At 45.7% G+C, this 13,308-nt stretch overlaps 1 protein-coding gene across 2 annotated transcripts in view; it reads left to right on the plus strand.

Annotated features, from left to right (window-relative positions):
• Positions 1 to 13,308, plus strand: part of LOC139822648 (gustatory receptor for sugar taste 43a-like) — a 215,015-nt gene that overhangs the window by 196,921 nt on the left and 4,786 nt on the right. The gene's annotated exons all lie outside the window — the stretch shown is intronic.

A 13,308-nucleotide genomic window follows, 5' to 3' on the forward strand; every position in this document is an offset into this window, starting at 1 on the left:
ACATATACTGGTTTTTTTTTTGTAATAGGATGCGGAAAGAATATCTGTAACTCTTTATCAACTTGTAAATTTGCACCTAATATATTTGCCATAGTAAAATTATATTGTGGACCGTCAAATGTTAATGAAATAATGTCAATACCTGTTTCATGGATACTTTTTAAAACATTTGTAATAATATTTGCACGATTCTTTGCGGTCAACGCATTAATGAAATAATATGCAACTAGTATTTTCCAATGTTCATTAATAGCTACTGCCATGATGACAACTGCTTCCTTAGCTAAGGGTATTTCATCGTTATCTATTTTTGTCCCAAAGTTGATAAAACCTATGTATTCTTTTCCATTAAAGTGAAGTTGTTTTCTAATAAATATATCATCAATTTGCAAACCGCAAAGAATAGTGCGTTTCTTTTCATTAGCTTCGTGTGCTTTTTTCGTTAAACAATCTAGTGCAGGTTGTGAAATTCCAGGTGATCCGTCAATGGAATAGTACCATTTCCGAATTGTCGAAGGACGTGGTAAAATATTTACAAATATTCTCTCGACAAAGTCATAAGCTTTAGGAGAGTAAAAGTGTAATGTAGTTGCGAAGGTTTTTAATTCTAAAGGAAAAGCATTAAATCTATGTTTGCCTGAAAGTACTTTTTGTACTACTGCTACAAGTGCGGGAGATTCTATCGACTAAAAAAAAATAAGAAATTTTGATACGTAATAATATACGTTAAATTTACAATAATTATGACAAAATACAACTGTCTCTTAAGAGCGTATTTTTGCTATAGGTATATATTGTTATTTCGAATAGGCAGGAAAGTTTTATTGCAGGAAGTTCGAGTGGATTAGTCAATGATTCGAATCAGGTAACATAATTACAGTCTTTATTACTCCTTCAGGTACAACGTAACTTTGCTTTTATCTCTCGTGATTTACTTAAGCGGTTTAACAGAATGCTACATTTTAAGGTTGGCACTCGTTTAGTTTCGATTGGCCTAACAATCTGATTGTTGTTCAGATCGTCCTCTTTCCCCGGAGTTCTGGGGGGCCGGTAACTCCGGGATCACTATGGAGGGCAGGGCCGAAGTGTTGGTCAGCAGCTCCGTGCGCGACTCGGTCTGTGTGCCGACAGATCTCCACGAGCCCGGAGGTAGCGGTCTCGATGCCCGTGGGTCGCCCGGGGCGAGGCTCAGCCCTGCTGGGCGAGTGAATTTCCTGTGTGAGTCAGGAATACTCACAGGGGAGAGCAGCCACCTCGGCTGAGATGGAGGCGCAGCTTTCCCGGTCAGCGGCGGTGACCCTGACCCTCTGGAACAAGTGGTTCTCCTGACTCGTCTCCTTGGTCGATGGCGTCGTTTGCCGTAACTGGAGCCTCGTGTGGAGGGGCCTCTGACCGCGACCACCGCAGATCGAATTTGTGGCTTTCGACGGGCGGGGGAGGCAACCTCCACAGGGTTCGACAGGGGTTGACGTAGGTCGACTCTGGATTTTAGCTCCGAAGAGCCGGTGGATTCAGCGCGCTCCAGATTGAAGCGGGATTCACGCCGATTGTTATATTCTCACCACCCGATATGTGTAATCACGGGGGGAGAAAAGGTACGCTCGATTGCTAGTTCCTTGACACCCGATATGTATCACGGGGGAGTACTCTGGCGAGAGAGAATGCCGTCACTTGACAGCTGGCCCTTATATTTCGTTCGCGTGGATAATTGAACTCGCGAAAGTCAGCCGCCCCGCGGCACCGTGCATCACTTGCGCTCACGGCGCGGGGTGGGGCGGAGTCTCTCGTCCCACGCGGCGAGGGAGCGTAGAACGGGCTGCCGTGCTCCAGGTTCCCTATTCCGACCGCGGGTCGGAACAATTGTAATTGACCATCGATCTATAGTATAAACTGCGCGATCCCTACTTTACTCGTATACGAAACACATCCTAAAATATGAGTGAGATAGAGCGTGTGTGCGGCCAATCTCTGTCTTTTTTCTACCAGTATTACAATGTTGTATAGAATGAAACAGATAATGGCCGCAATGGCCTGCCGTCCTTGCACATTGATACACACTTTCGACTTGCGTCGCACAGTCCATAGATTGATATATAATTAACGTTGTAACGTAGTAAAATATATACTAATATATTGTTGCGCTCGTCCGCGCGTTCGCTGCTCACTCACTCGTGCACACACACTCGCGAACGCGGCGCGCAATCCCGTCGCCGGGAATAAGTACTCTCGGATGGAAGAGAACTGGTTTAATCAACAAATATAGTTTTTTACAATAGAGCTCGTGAACACGTCCGAACGGTCCAGCTGTTCAAGAACAAATCTGACAGTCATTCGGAAAATCAATAAATCAATAAATTATATATGTGTCCCGTTGTCAAGGGACGCGCTTCGACTTGAAGCTTCCGCAGAGCGTAGCCAAATTCAGCCCACGGGTAACGGGTGTCACGGCACGGGCGCAACAATATGTATGATTTATAGGGTTACTCCGGTATATACGCCGCAGCTAAAGGAAACTTAATTTATCGAGTACTATTTACTATGTTTAAGGCAAATGAATTATACCAATAAAAACTTTATACTGTCTACTACTATAAAAAAATATAAATATAAAATATTAATTCTTTGTATTTAATAAAAAAAAACTTTTAGAAACGCTAACTTGCCGTATATCCTAAACACAGAAGAGATATACAAGATATTAAGTTAAACAATAAATACAAGAGCTATGCACGTCATTTAATATCCCTCTATACTCATGTATCATGAAATAACCATTAGACCTTTTACGTTCCCTACAGTAATCATTTTACGTAGGTCGTGACACAAGATCGCGCTTCTTACTACGGTGAGAAATCAATTCAACTCACGACAGTTTCGTTAATATTAACAGTAAAGAACTGAAATTACAACACAATGTGATATAAAGGCACATAACAGAATAATTGCGAGCAAGTACCTTCATTCCTTCTATTTTTTTCTGACATCTGTGGTGTGAAACTCTGCGCGGCGTAAATACCGGAGTTACCCTATTTGAAACTTTTAACTTACTTTTAATGTATTTCTAGCTGTGCTTGTTATTAACTTGTTATCTTTTAAAATCTTCATCAATAAACGTAAATCTTTCACTGTTTTCTTCTGTTGGCAGTTTGCCAACTATATTTCTTAAATGTTTCACTTCCTTCCGTTTTTCATGTAGTTCTTCAATCAGTACTTCTAAACATGCTTCTGCTTCTAACGGTAATTGTGAAACCTTTTTGATGTCTATATCATTAATTGTTCTTATATTTTTTAGAGGCACTTCTTGTTCGGCTGACTGTTCCATTGATAAGGATCTATAACATATACAATTAACATATAAACTTAAACATGAAAATAATATGTAAACAATATTTATTCAATGTCTTATTTGTAAACTAATATTACCTTTTCAAAGGTGTACGTTTCATGTTGCAGTGTTGTGTGTCCTGTATGCTCTCTTCCTTATTACTATTACAACCATTAGTATTTTTCTCATCCTCATTCTGTAGATTCATTGATGGGATTGCATCAGGTTTCAAATATTTTCTTTCTGCAACTACACTTGTCATAAAATCATCTCTTGTGAAGTGTTTTGATCAAAGCATTTGGATTTATTTGTTCCATATTTAATACAGATAGCCATAATTTCATTATGTGTCCTTTTCGTGGAACTCTGAAAATAGTAATGAATGTATTACTTATTATTTTGTATAATTTAATGTTATAATTGTTATAAAATATTTATTAACGTTCTAAATGTTCTTTGTGTATAAACCGCAACTATATTCTAACCTCACTTTTTATCATTTATATTAAATACTATTACACGTTTAGTTTATCATATGTATAATACATAGTTATTTATTTAACAAAAAACATGCACATTATATATATATATGCAGTGCCTTAGTAAATATATCCGCAATATATTCTCATCCGAAACAACCTTACATACTTCAATCAAGTTTTCTTTCACACTTTCATGTACATAATGATAATGTATTTTTATATGCTTTGAATTTGTAACGATGCACCCCCACACATGCATCATTCCCGGCGAAGAACTGCCGGATGCCGCCCGACGATCTCCATCGGGCGAGGAAAGGGCGCGGTGCGCCCACCTTATTTTTAAACGACTTAACTCCGGTCGTGTGCGCGGCACTCCGCCGCACCGACATCTTCCCGGGTCTCCGACAGAAACCGAGGGGAGCCGAGCGCCTCCGAGCGCGAGCACGCTTATCGCCGCGCCGATTCCGCTCCGCTCCGCCGGCGGCGCGGCTCACGCGGGAACCGGCCTCCCCTCCCTAGCGTACTACCCGGGCGAGTATAAAATACCGGCGCCGCGACAGGTAGACACACTCCGATCCGAGTCTAGCTGCCTGTGCTCCGCTACCCTCGGAGACGAGTACCTTTCCGCTTCCTAGGCCAGCTTACGAAACGGGGTACAGCGTTCTGTGCCTCGCTTGAGAGTTCTCGAGCGCTGACCGCCTTCCTACCCAGAACACCCCGTCTGCCACGGTAACCAGGGGTCGAGCGTGCTCGGCCTCTCGACAAGGGTTCTTGCCGCCGGAACAGTCGGACCTCCTCGTCAACCTATCGACCAGCCTAGCCCCTGGCCGTTCGTTTTCTTTCCCAACACGCCGCGTAACTAACACCAGATCATATCGCGAGAAAGAAACCGCGCCGAATAAAATACACGCGCCCGCGCCGCGAATCTCGCGCCGCGGGCCGACCAGCCATTGGCCGGCTTAAAGGCCCGTTCGCACGCGTACCGCATCGCGCCGGTACGGACCACCTGATTCGCGGCCGCCGCATACACCGAATGCGTTGTAATCATCGCGGCCGTCTTACAGCATATAATCCGCCCGCGTCCGCCGCATAAACCGAATGCGTTCCCGTAATTTGTAATTATCGCGACCGTCTTATAGAGTATAATCCGCCCGCGTCCGCCGCATAAACCGAATGCGTTCCCGTAATTTGTAATTATCGCGACCGTCTTATAGAGTATAATCCGCCCGCGTCCGCCGCATAAACCGAATGCGTTCCCGTAATTTGTAATTATCGCGACCGTCTTATAGAGTATAATCCGCCCGCGTCCGCCGCATGAACCGAATGCGTCTCCGTACTTTGTAATTACCGCGACCGTCGTCTAGATTATAAACCGCCCGCGCTGGCCGCATGGTCCGCATGCATCTCCGTTGTAACTATCACGACAGTCTTTTGTAATTGAACCACCGTAATAAACCACGTTCCGTATCAAAACTGCCTTCTGTCTCTGGGCCTACCATCGAACTCCTGGTCCGGCGAGCTAGTCCGCGTTCGATATAAACAACCAAAAGGCAGGCCGTTACAAATTTTTTGTGAAATTTCCATAATTCGCAATGTTTATTGCGTTCAGGCCCGTATTCTAAATAATTACCGTTTATTGCTCCAATATTGTCTTAAAAAATCTTTACAGGATCACTCAATTTTACATTAAAAATTCTTATCAACTCTCGTATAAATTTTACTTCACTGACTGCCTCAGATAGTGCTACATACTCAGCGTAAGTAGAAACTTTTGTTACACACTTTTGTTTCCGCGATTTCCAATCAATTACATTTCCGAATAACCTAATTACATATCCAGAAGTAGACTTTCTATCTATATTATCGCCAGCCCAATCTGCGTCTACATAACAATCTATAATATCGCAATTTTCATTTCTTTTATAATGCAAATTCAAATCTTTTGTTAAATATAAGTATTTCAATACTCGCAAAGTATATTTCCAATGTGTCTCATTATAACTATTCTGATATCTACTCAAATAGTTTACGCTATGACTTACATCAGGTCTTGTACTCGAACTTATATATAGTAAAGCACCTATCAAATTTCTATATTTAATATCTGACTCGCAATTTTCAGCTTTTTCAATTTTCAGATTCGTTTCCATAGGAGTACTATATAATCTACTATTCTGTAATTGATATTTATTAGCTAATGACTCTATATACTTAGTTTGGCTTAATTTCATTTCGCATTTTCGATAATCATATTCTACATTAATACGAAGATATTCTTTAATTTTACCTAACTCTTTCATTTTAAACTTTTCTAATAAAGCCTTTTTTATACTCTGATTTTTTTTGCTTTTACTGCATATCAACAAATCATCGACATAAATTAATAGATATATAGCCTCTATTCCTTCTCCATAAGTACATATATAAGCAATAATCAACATTACTTCTTTTAAATCCTAATTCTGTTAAATATTCATCAAAGCACTCATACCACGCTCTTAAGCTTTCTCGTAGTCCGTATAACGCTTTTAACAATTTACAAACTCTATTTGTTCCATCACTGTAACCTTTAGGTTAACTGACATATACCTCTGAGCTTACTTTATTGTTAAGAAATGCCGTAACAACATCCATATGTTCTATAATAAAACCAGACTCACAACAAAAAGACAACATGATTTTTAAAGTTTGAGTTTTTGCTACAGGGGCGTATATGTCATCAATTACATTTGTCTGTTGAAAACCTCTCACGACTAATCTAGCTTTATACGTATCATCGGATTTTTTTGTATATACCCATTTTACATCTAAGACTTTTTTACCTTGTTGCTTATCAACTAACTCTCATGTTTTATTCTCCTTTAAGCTTTCCATTTCTTTGTCCATAGCTTTTATCCAATTTTTACAATCATTACTATTCAACGCCTCCTCAAATGTATATGGAGTATCTACTCTACAATAATTTACATACATATTACTAGAACTGTTCTCTGGGTATCTTATTGAACTTTTTTTATCGCGTGTAGATCTACGTGGAATCTTTAACTCTAACTTTTCAGTATCTTCCCCTTTTATTTTATTTTTCTTTTCTTTGATTTCGTTCTCACCTTCGAACACATTGTCACTTAAATTTTCATCTAGACTAGCGTTGCTTTCAATAACATCATCATTATAATCCATTGAGATTATGACGTCAGCGACGATGTCCTCACGGTCTCGCCAGCCGTGGAGGAGCGCGCTGTCGCTTGTTCTTACTATTAGATCTCCTTAAGCACTCTCCAAAATCGCGATCAGACCCTCAGAAACCCAGATGAAAGCTCGACCAAAGAATTCCTCAAAGTGTGGGCGCCAGGTGCGATTCCTCGCACCACGATACACAAAACGTAATTCTCTCGGGCGTGACTCTAATCAAGGAATCGTAGGTGGAAGCAAAGAGGGAGCGTAGCGCAATTAACACATCCGAGTAACAAGAAACATAGAAATATATTTAATTAATGCAGATAACATGTAGTAGAAGGTAGGCGTGTTCCACGGCGAACAAGCAGAATCCGAGCCAGCGTCCCGTATCACCCCACGAGCGCGATACTCATTCCGTCGCCGAATTGCACAGCAATTCCAATCAGAAAGAGTTTCGTACATTAATAATTCCCGACATAAGCCGCAACGAACTCTACCATGTCCCTCGAACGCGAGATAACTGAGCGCATTTACTCCCGACGAAACGCACGAAGTTACGCACTTACAACTTGTAACGATGCACCCTCACACATGCATCATTCCCGGCGAAGAACTGCCGGATGCCGCCCGACGATCTCCGTCGGGCGAGGAAAGGGCGCGGTGCGCCCACCTTATTTTTAAACGACTTAACTCCGATCGTGTGCGCGACGCTCCGCCGCACCGACATCTTCCCGGGTCTCCGACAGAAACCGAGGGGAGCCGAGCGCCTCCGAGCGCGAGCACGCTTACCGCCACGCCGATTCCGCTCCGCTCCGCCGGCGGCGCGGCTCACGCGGGAATCGGCCTCCCCTCCCTAGCGTACCACCCGGGCGAGTATAAAATACCGGCGCCGTGACAGGTAGACACACTCCGATCCGAGTCTAGCTACCTGTGCTCCGCTACCCTCGGAGACGAGTACCTTTCCGCTTCCTAGGCCAGCTTACGAAACGGGGTACAGCGTTCTGTGCCTCGTTCGAGAGTTCTCGAGCGCTGACCGCCTTCCTACCCGGAACACCCCGTCTGCCACGGTAACCAGGGGTCGAGCGTGCTCGGCCTCTCGACAAGGGTTCTTGCCGCCGGAACAGTCGGACCTCCTCGTCAACCGATCGACCAGCCTAGCCCCTGGCCGTTCGTTTTCCTTCCCAACGCGCCGCGTAATTAACACCGGACCGTATCGCGAGAAAGAAACCGCGCCGGATAACATACACGCGCCCGCGCCGCGAATCTCGCGCCGCGGGCCGACCAGCCATTGGCCGGCTTAAAGGCCCGTTCGCACGCGTACCGCAGCGCGCCGGTACGGACCGCCTGGTTCGCGTCCGCCGCATACACCGAATGCGTTTCCGTACTTTGTAATTATCGCGACCGTCCTATAGAATATAATCCGCCCGCGTCCGCCGCATAAACCGAATGCGTTTCCGTACTTTGTAATTACCGCGACCGTCGTCTAGATTATAAACCGCCCGCGTTAGCCGCATGGCCCGCATGCATCTCCGTTGTAACTATCGCGACAGTCTGTTGTAATTGAACCACCGTAATAAAACCACGTTCCGTATCAAAACTGCCTTCTGTCTCTGGGCCTACCATCGAACTCCTGGTCCGGCGAGCTAGTCCGCGTTCGATATAAACAGCCAAAAGGCAGGCCGTTACAAACTAGCCAATTACTTACACTACGCGACAGGATTGGTACCGACGAACGCAACAAAAACATTCACTTACAATTACCGCAAAAGTTAGTACCGACGAACGCAAGAACATTTACTTACAATTAACGCGAACATAATCGGAAACAATAACCGTGAGACACTTGCACGCGCGAGAGCAACTTTCCGAATTGACCGCGGATCGCCCGATCACGCGAGTCCCGAATGACCGCGAGCCTCTCGATTACGCGAGTCCCGAATGACCGCGAATCTCCCGATTAAGGTGAAATTTTATGGGCAGTGAAAAGTAGCAGCAGATCGTACTGATTGGCTACAAAATAGAGAAATTCTAGGAACTCGAGAACTTCTCTATTTTATAGTCAATCAGTACGATCTGCTGCTGCTTTTCACTGCCCATGAAATTTTACCTTTATGCGAGTCCCGAAAGGGCGCAAAACTCAAAGGCGCCCGTCGCCACGGCGTGATCACGTGATGCTCCCGAAGAGCTCATCCCGCTACGCACAGTATCCTCCACGCGACCGATTTTTACAACGCAACTCCTTGCAACATTCTCACAATAACGCGACACGATTACACGAACGAAGACTACACAATTACACGCACGCTGAATGTCGGCGGCCGTACGCTCGAATTCTCGAGACGGGCACTCGCGATCACTTTCCCGTGCGGGCCCTCCCGCGGTATTTCTCGCTCGATCTGTTACCTAACGATTTCCATACTTCCGCGACACAACGCGACTCCCGGGAGGGCCGGTATATAGCGGAGATCTTACTTTGAAGAGGCGTGAGCAGTGGCCTTACAATTTCGCTCTCGATCCGGCAGCTCGTCGGTCGTTCGGTTCGCAGGGCTGGATGGTACCTTAGCGGCGGCTCGCACGACAGTGATCTTCCCTCGGCCCGGCGGGACCACGCTGGGCCGCGCGCGCCCGCGCCGGTGTCCCTAGCCCGTTCGGTGCTGCGCCCTGGCACGTTGGCGATCTCCCTAGTATCGCTGCGATCGCCGCGCCTGCCTAGAGCGCCCCTCGTAGCTGCTTTCCTCCGCCGGCGGTAGTTTCAAATTGCCGCCTACGTGAGACCGGCTGTCCAGGCCGCGACTCATCACCCGGTTATTCGACGGCCAGGCTGGCCGGGCCATGGCTCGTCGACTGGTGGCGGTGTGCCGGGGGTGACCCCGTTACTCGACGGGGACCTTCGCCGGGGCGTCCCCCATTTCGGGTCCCCCGTTCTCGGGCTGCAGTGATCTAGTGCGTGCTGATCGTGTGCCTTGACAGGCCCTCAGCTGTTCCGGCTGTAGGCCCCAGCGTGACCCGCCCGTCGGCCGTCCGTCCTCGGAAGCTTCCGGCTGTCCACCTGAAAGTCCCTCGGTGCGGCATACGCCGTTACAAAATCCGGTGACCCTGGCCATCTGCTCCGCACTCCCTCGTTACCTGTAAAGGCCTTCACACATAAAATCGCGTAAGAACGTAAAACGTCAGCGTAAGAAAATCGACCAATCCCAATCAAGTATTGTGCTGTCCGTAACCACAGTAGGGGGAAATACTTGATTGGGATTGATCGATTTTCTTACGCCTACGTTTTACGTCCTTACGACATTTTATGTGTGAAGGCCTTTAGTCTCGCTTAAAAGATATTAGCCCTAACCTAAAACGCTTGCGCTCCGCCCGCCTCGGGCGAAGGCACCATCCCTGACGCCTCCTTCGGCCGAGCTCCCATCTGAGTCGAGGGACGTGACATTTGTCACGTCACAACTCCTCGCTTCCAGACAAGTGCCGAAGGGGACGTCGGCCCCGGCCCGCCGGTGGCCACCGCTCAAGCTTCCTTTTACTTGATTTCAATGTCAAAACGCCCCTGGCTTAACAACTCCTTCTAATTAGCCCTTTTGTCTCAGTGACGGCTTCGCCCCGTTCGTCCCCGATCAGTCAATGCGTCTCCTTCCTAACGCCACTCATCGAATTTCCGAATTACTTCCTAACCTTTTCCTAATCTCCTCCCCTGATCAGTCAAATCTCCCTTGCCGGACTACCGTTTACCGAATTATCCCTACGGGTCGGGGACAGGAGGGTAATATGGTTTCACATCCTTGACATGAACCTTCCCTACGGTTGACCCGTCCAGCTGTGTCAACTCGTACACCACCGGAGAGATCACCCGCTTCACTCGTAAGGGCCCCTGGAATTTAGGCGCCAGTTTCCCCGCGATGTTCTGCGCGGCCGACGACAGCACGTGCTGCCGTCTCAATACTAAGTCCCCGATTCGAAATCTCCGCGGTCGCCGACGCAGATTATAATGCGCGGCCTGCCTCTAGTTCGCTTGGTCCATATTCTCCGCCACCCATTCCCAAATGCCCTTAGTTTGATCATCCGCTGAGACCACTCCGTAGGGTCTAGGGACATCGGCGCGGGCGCGCGCGGCCCAGCGTGGTCCCGCCGGGCCGAGGGAAGATCACTGTCGTGCGAGCCGCCGCTAAGGTGGCGTAGCGGGATGAGTTCTTCGTGAGCATCACGTGATCACGCCTTGGCGACGGGCGCCTTTGAGTTTTGCGCCCTTTCGGGACTCGCGTAATCGGGAGATTCGCGGTCATTCGGGACTCGCGTAATCGAGAGATTCGCGGTCATTCGGGACTCGCGTACTCGGGAGGTTCGCGGTCATTCGGGACTCGCGTGATCGGGCAATCCGCGGTCAATTCGGGAAGTTGCTCTCGCAATTATGTTCGCGTTAATTGTAAGTAGATATTCTTGCGTTCGTCGGTACTAACTTTCGCGTTAATTGTAAGTGAATGTTTTTTTGCGTTCGTCGGTATTAATCCTGTCGCGTTATTTGTAAGTAATTGGCGTTAGTTGTAAGTGCGTAACTTCGTGCGTTTTGTCAGGAGTAAATGTGCTCGCTTATCTCGCGTTCGAGTGACATGGTAGAGTTCGTTGCGGTTTATGTCGGGAATTCTTAATGTACGAAACTGATTGGAATTGCTGTGCAATTCGGCGACGGAATGAGTATCGCGCTCGTGGTGTGACACGGGACGCTTGCTCGGATTCTACTTGTTCGCCGTGGAACACGCCTACCTTCTTCCACATGTTATCTGCATTGTTTAAATATATTTTTCTGTTTGTTGTTAATCGGATGTGTTAATTGCGCTACGCTCCTTCTCTGCTTCCAACTACGATTCCTCGATTAGACTCACGCTTGAGAAGGAAGTACGTTTTGTGTATCGTGGTGCGAGGAATCGCACCTAGCGCCCACACTATGAGAAATTCTTTGGTCGAGCTTTCATCTGGGTTTCTGAGGGTCTGATCGCGATTTTGGAGAGTGCTTAAGGAGATCGTGAAATATTAAAAATTAGCGGCAGCGCGCTCCTCCACGGCCGGCGAGACCGTGAGGATATCGTCGCTGACGTCATAAACATTTGTCACGTCACAAGATATAAGAATAGAGTGCGCGAGTCATATGCTAGCACGTAAGAGGCTGCGATATAGGAATAGAAAAAGAACGCTGCATGTAGGCCCTTTCTGTCTTTGTCTACGCGCGCATGCAAAACAAAGACAGAAGGAGCCCACGCGCAGCTTTCCCTTTCTATTCCTATATCGCTTTTTCAGCTCGCTCGCGCACTCTATTCTTATATCTCTATGTTATAATCAATACCAATACATTTTACATCTTTTTCTACAATATCAACGTGTCTCGCAACTATTATTTTATTATTTACAAGAACTCTATATCCAACATCGCTATAACCCAATAAGATACTCATATCTGCCTTTTCGTCCCATTTAGAATCTCTACACTGTTCAGGTCTTTTTACAAAAATTTTACTACCATACAATCGTAAATTTTCTACATTTGGTTTTCTCTTGAAAAATATGTCATACGGAGTTTTCTTTTCTATAGTATTAGCTAATATTAGGGCAAAGCGTGGTTGCGGAAACGGAGCGGGAGAGAATTGGGATATTCACTCGAATCTTTGCTTTTTGGAATGCTTTATTCTTAACATTATATGCGCGTGTTCGTTATCCGATTTCTCATGCGACTGACCGTTGTACGGGGAGACCGACCGGCTCGAGTTTCCGCTTGCGCGCGCAACATGCCAATAGGGCTAGGCCCGGCACTAGTCTCGATAATCGCTCACATGAACATATCGATAACATCGATACACACAATCGATCCACAAAACCGAAACGCGATTAACATTTAATCTTAACAGCTAACGTACGATTTTTTAAATAAGTCGCTGCACAGATTATTTCTGGCCAAAATTTTTTATGTACATTTGCCTCTGCTAATAGACAACGTGCCATGTTCATTATTGTTCTATTAAATCTTTCCGCAGTACCATTCAGTTCATGTACGTACGCTGGACAATTGTTTATAATTATTCCTTTCTCTTTTGCAAATTTGTAGAATCGATTATTTGAATATTCTGTGCCATTATCACATCTCAATATTTTTACTCTTTTTTTCAGTTAAATTTTTAGATTTATTAATAAATTGAATTAAACAATCAAATACTTTATCCTTAGATTTTATACAGTAAACTTTAGCTATTTTACTATAATCATCAGTAAACGACACAAAATATTTTTCTCCTCTTAAACCCGCTGTTTTAAAACTCCCACATACATCAGTATGAATAA

Source organism: Temnothorax longispinosus, chromosome 12, assembly GCF_030848805.1.
Source record: "Temnothorax longispinosus isolate EJ_2023e chromosome 12, Tlon_JGU_v1, whole genome shotgun sequence".
Taxonomy (NCBI): Eukaryota; Metazoa; Arthropoda; class Insecta; order Hymenoptera; family Formicidae; genus Temnothorax; species Temnothorax longispinosus.